This window comes from Coturnix japonica, chromosome 4 (assembly GCF_001577835.2).
Source record: "Coturnix japonica isolate 7356 chromosome 4, Coturnix japonica 2.1, whole genome shotgun sequence".
In the NCBI taxonomy this organism is placed as follows: domain Eukaryota; kingdom Metazoa; phylum Chordata; class Aves; order Galliformes; family Phasianidae; genus Coturnix; species Coturnix japonica.
Genome location: NC_029519.1, coordinates 19,906,197 through 19,912,305, shown reverse-complemented (window position 1 = coordinate 19,912,305; position 6,109 = coordinate 19,906,197). Strand labels below are relative to the sequence as shown.

The following is a 6,109-nucleotide window of genomic DNA, read 5'->3' as shown; positions in this document are numbered from 1 at the left end:
AACTGTCATTAAAAAGAACTTAAGAACTGAAAATAGTTTTGGGACATTTTTTAGGATCCCATTTTTTCTTTTAGAAATTGATAAAATGTTTATAACATTATTAGCATCTTTTAAGGTGTGTTCTGGCACCATAAGGAAATAAAGCTGAGAAATTATGTTTTCCCAGGTATTCCCTAGTTCATTTAATGCTGTTTTTTTATTACTTCTTGCAGTTTGCTTTGAAGGTTTTTATTCTCTAAAGTCTCAATCTCCAGAGTTCTATTAAATATATTTTTTTAACATGTAGGTATCTCTTCTATGTACAGAAGTTAGACAAAATGTATGTGCCCTAAACTTTGTGTGACAATAAAAACATCTAGTGAGTATATCTTCAGTTTATCCAAATTAAGGGCATTAAGACTAAATCTCTTTTGAAAGCAGGCTATGTCTAAGACATCTCTACAGTATACAAGAAAATTTATTATTTAGTGCTGCTGTTTAAGACTTCTTGCATTTTGCTTTAAAGTTTTTCATCCTCTGAAATCTTATTCTCTAGAGGTCTTTTTAAATTATATCATAAATTTGTAGGTATCTGCAATAGAAAATTTGTGAAAAAAATGCTTTTGCAATATTTCAATGTACTGTCTACAAATACACTAGAAAATCAGTTAAGGAATGTGAAAAAGCAATGAAAGTCTATGTTAATTTATCACTGTACTGAAGTTTGTGTCTATGTGTTGGAATTGAACATGTGTTACATTCTGCTTTTCCACTGTGCCTGATGGTGAGTCAAACCAAGAAGGTAATTTGGTGCAGAATAACTGTTCAGTTTCTATATAATGGAGTTACTTTTTCTTTGCAAGCTAATCCTTAGTATGACCTACTGTGCTGAATCATAGATATTAATGATCATTAAGATAAACACAGTTTACTTACTGCCATCTGAAGTGTTGATGTACTCACAGAAATGGAACATGCTGCGAATTCCTGAAACAGAAATCCTTTAAAGTGCTCAACTTTAATGTTTATTTATATTACAAACTATATACCTATATATACTATATATATAACTCTCTCTCTCTCTCTCTATATATATAACTATATACTATATAACTATATACTATATAGTATATAACTATAGTATATAACTATATACTATATAGTTATATATATACTATATACCTATAGGTATATAGTTTGTAGGTTCTTTTTTAATATGTGTGTATATATATAACATATATAATAAGCACTAAATATATATATATACACACCTATATTAAACATATATATACACCTATATATATGTATATACACACACATATATATACACATACCTATATATATACCTATATATATATACACACACCTATATATATATATTTAATATACAATATATATAATATATATTTATATAATTTATATTATATACCTATTTATAATATTATAGATTATATACCATATATATACCTATATATATATACACACACCTATATATATATATTTAATATACAATATATATAATATATATTTATATAATTTATATTATATACCTATTTATAATATTATAGATTATATACCATATATATACCTATATATATAATATATAGGTATATAGTTTGTAGGTTCTTTTTTTCATGCCATATTTTGGAAGACTTAATTGAAGCTATAAAGCTATAATTTTTCTGTGGTTATTTTCGTATTTATTTTTTGTTGATTTTTTGTTGTTGTTGGTTTTTTTTTTGAGGGGACAAGTAAATTTTTCATGTACTGTTTGACAGAAGAAGTTAGAGCCCATTTCATGCCTTTAGATGAAAATGGCCTCAAGAACTCAAGAAATCGCCTCAAGTTGTGCCAGGGTAAGTTTAGGTTGGATATCAGGAAAAACTTCTTTACAGGAAGGGTTGTTTAGCACTGGAATAGGCTCCCCAGAGAGGCAGTTGACTCACTGTCCCTGAATGTGTTTAAAAACTGTTTGGATGTGGTGCTCAGGGACATGATTTAGCAGAGGTTTGCTACAGCTAGGTTGTGGTTGGACTCAATGATCTTGAAGGTCTTTTCCAACCTAAGCAATTCTATGATTCTATAGCTTCTCATCAACCAGAAGCATCAGTTCCTCAATTTAGCTGATTAGAAAGGCAGGATAGCTTTCTGAGGCTCTTTAAAATGCAGAAATCAGGCACATCCATGCTTAATACTAGGATCTGAATTTTCTAAGTGTTTTTCAAGCACAATTAATATGCACTGACAGGAACAACTCAAAGCTTTATAGAGGAAGCTTTATCTTGCTTTTGAATATCTTGCTAAACCTGTCATTCTTGTAATGACAGTGCTATTCACCAGAGGGTAGTGGGCATAGAGTAGTCTCCACAGGGCAGTGGTCAGAGACCCAAGATGCTGGAACTCAGGAAGCATTCGGACAACATTTTAGACAGGAGGTTTGAATTTTGTGTGGTCCTGTTGAACTCCATGATCCCTGTGGGTCCCCCCAAACTCAGAGTATTGTATAATTCAATTATTCATTTTCATATCATATTTAAAATGTTGAGAATCTTAAACTAAGGATAGAAGGCAGAAACAGAAGGAAAAATTGACTCCTCAAAGCACTTTGCATTGAGCTTAGTTAGAAATTTCACTGTGTCCTTCTATGCTCTGTTTAAAAAGGTTAATTTTATGGATTGTTCTGAGTAGCTAAGCAGGTTTTAATTAAATGCCTCAGCTCATAAAAGTTATGATTTTTATTTTATTTTATTTTTATGTTTTACAGGTTGCTTTGATTAAAAATCATATTCCACATTGAAGGAATTTTTATTCCAATTCCCAGGAAGGTAAGAACTAATTGATTAAAGCAAGAGCTAACCTGATTAGCAGTGTTTTGGAAAAACTAAATAGTAGTTTGAAAATGTCTCAGAATAAGGCCTTCCTGTATCACCTGAAGGCAGTATTCTACACTGTTTGAAAAAATGCCAATGAAATTAAATAAAGTCACAAATATTAAAGAAAGTGTTTTTCTATGGTAGAAAGAAAATGTGTTTGAAAGCAGATAAATTATTTGGACTAAGCTGTTCTCTCAGTATGTTAATTGTTAATGTCTGTGAAGAAAATTCTATTACTTTTTATTACTGTCAGTTTTACTTAAAATGTCACAATTTTCTGTCTTCAAATTGCACAGTTCTCTGCATGCTTTCATAATATTATAAAAGTTATGTTCTTACATTTCATCCCACAATTTCAAGAGTAATTTCATTATGAAAGCTCATAGTTTGCCCCTTCAATTTTAAAAATGACAGATTTTTGCGTCACCCCCACCAGTACCTGTTGCAATTAGAAAATATAATGCAGAGACCACACTTGGATTTTATAATAAAGGTGTAGACTTTAACATGGGGATCTTTCACTGATGATGTACCTGCAAAGGCTACATTATCTGTCATAATTAGTTATTCCCTTATTATGTCTGTCTGATCACCACACAGAAGATTTTCTCTAGAGTGGTGACCTTCTCTGTCACATTTTACTTCTGCCTGACAGCTGGAGTTTGGCTGTGATTTTATTCAAGGAGTTGTATGTAATCGGAGGCAGAAAATGCTCAGAAGACTTTACTGCTGAGCAGTAATGAATATTTCCAAAGCTGGGCGCTCTGATGATTTGTTTAGGGAATCATGTATACATTTATTAAGCAAACTGTATTAATATCATGCATAATAGTTAGAGTGAGCAGGAAATAATAGTGTTTTGATAGGACACTGAAGTTGAAGATGGAAAGAGGCAAGAAAGAAAAAAAGAAAAAAAGAAAAAAATACTGTAAGCTTAAATACTCTATCTGTAAATTGTCATATAGATAAAGTCTTGCAATCAAAGTGGAAAACAGAGAAGTACACTACTAGGAAAACCTAGTATTTTTAAGGCTAGTGTTTTCTCTACTCTAACTTTTTAAATAGGACATATGTCTGCTAATCATCCTGAGATGATCCATACAGAAAACCATAGGAGATAATGCTAACTAAAGCAACATTCGCTTGACCTGCAAATGTTAAGGATAAGCTAGACAAAATGGCTATGGTAGATCCTGTGGCTCAGTGCCTTCTAGCCACTCTTGGCATGAAGTTCCAAAATGATGTACCATGATGTAGGAATAGATCTACCTAAAGCAAATGGGAGCCACCTCACTGTCCTCCTCCCTGACCTACCTGCTTTCAGGGGCTCCCTGTCATAATCACAAAGAGCTGATCTACGGCCCTGAGAGTGATCTTACTTATTATTACTTAAATGTATAAAAAATTCATTTTATTAGTAAAAATTAGCATTCACATCACAGTGCTTTTTCTCTGTTCCAAGACTCTACAATGTATTACTAAAGCATAATCTGTTAGATGTGTCCCCAGTAATGTTCCTTGAGATGGAATCTGTTTGAACCTAATAATGTCAACCCTGGAAAAGAAATGTCCTTCTGACACTATAATGTGTACATATGGATAACCCAAAGTAAAAGTAGTTTTTCCCAAGGTACTGTCATAGCTTTCATAATTCAGGGTGAAGGTTTAAAAAGCTTGCATCCTTACAAAGTCTTCCTGTAGTTCTACACCTGTAACTGAGCTGACATTTTCAAACTATTTTCTCCTTTTTTTTCTCTCCACATTTGACATGTCTGAAGCTGTAGAAATTATCATCAGGCTGTGTGTAGCAAGCTGAGATTTTGACACTTCATAGAGACACATACCTGAACATAAAAAAATGTGGCTACTGAGAGGTAAGAAAAAATATTTTGCTAACCTACTGAGTTATAATATTGTGTTATAATGACCAAGACTGGGTATGCATAAAAATATTTAATAAAAATATTAGATAAATACTTTTTTTTTTTTACAAGCCCTTAAATGTTGCTTTTATTTTTCTACAGGAAATTGCATTTAATAAATTATATATTATTTATTAGATTTTGTAAAGCAGTATGTATAACTAATCAGACAATAATTCTTCTAAGGTACTTTTCAGTGGTCTCAGCAATAGCTTATAGATTATATGCTACAGAAGGGGAAGAAGAATTCTGGCTTTCCTCAAAAGTTAATTATCTAAAGATGAACAGAACAAGAATCGTTGACCAAAACAGACATATGGAGGGGAATGAAAAAACTGCAGGAATACACCGATAAACACAAAACCCAACAGTGAGAGAACAGACTGCAACTTCTATGCTATCATAGCTAAGAATTTCAGACTCTTTTCCCACAGTCTTCCTGCTACTGGTCATAAGAAACTCTTTAGATGATTAATTGAAAGCCAGCAGAAAGGGGACATGAGTTGAAGCAAGATGAATGTTCTAAGAATTTGATAGATTGTGTACTGATAATATTTTGTAATTTGCCTCCAGATCATGTCCTCCTAGCTATAAATATGCATTTTAAAAACATCATAATAAACAAGTCTTTTTTTCTTGTAGAAGAAAACAGATAATTTGAAAGTAGCTGAGCAAGTACTGATTAAAATAATCAACATGCAATTTCTTCTCTCCTGTAGGAAGACAGAACAAGACAGGAACAAAGAAGCTTTGCCATGGCACATCTGAAAATATCTTCTGCTTCCCCATTGCAGTATTAACTGAAAATACATGTTATGATTTTAAGCTGTAGTAGTACAATGACAATAAAATCAGCAACAGCATTCAGTATGCTAATAATTCTCTCAGTTTGAGACCTTCCAATTGATGAAGTATACTTTTACTTTGCTTTACCTTAAGGATCGATATTGACTCTAAGATACCATTCTAAAAGATCATGATTATATACAAAATGAAAATTCTTCACTCAGTAGAAAACTAAAAGACAGTATTTTAGGAACATGATGCAATGTAGCATAATATACATTTTCTCTAGTCTAATAGTCTAATAGCTCTATCAAAGACTTGTGAAAGTCAGAACTGTTTTTCTTTTTTGTCTCAAAGCTTGCTTTGTGAGGCCTTTCTGGTGATAAGACTCTGACAACTGCTGATTATCTAGGGGGGTGAATGGTGGGTGTCACCATGCCACAGTACCTCTGCTTATGATTGTAAAGATAAGCAGAAGTGGGACAAGCAGTCTTTTTCGGGGGTGTGGCTTGAAGGAGCTAACCACTGCAAAAGGTGATAATGCTTGTG

At 32.3% G+C, this 6,109-nt stretch overlaps 1 long non-coding RNA gene across 1 annotated transcript; it reads left to right on the top strand.

Annotated features, from left to right (window-relative positions):
* Positions 1 to 1,634: 1,634 nt before the first annotated feature.
* Positions 1,635 to 4,726, top strand: LOC107313000. Its single transcript, XR_004306906.1, has 3 exons — positions 1,635 to 1,835; positions 2,744 to 2,804; positions 4,631 to 4,726. It is a non-coding gene; the product is annotated as an uncharacterized LOC107313000 (long non-coding RNA).
* The last annotated feature ends 1,383 nt before the right edge of the window (positions 4,727 to 6,109 follow it).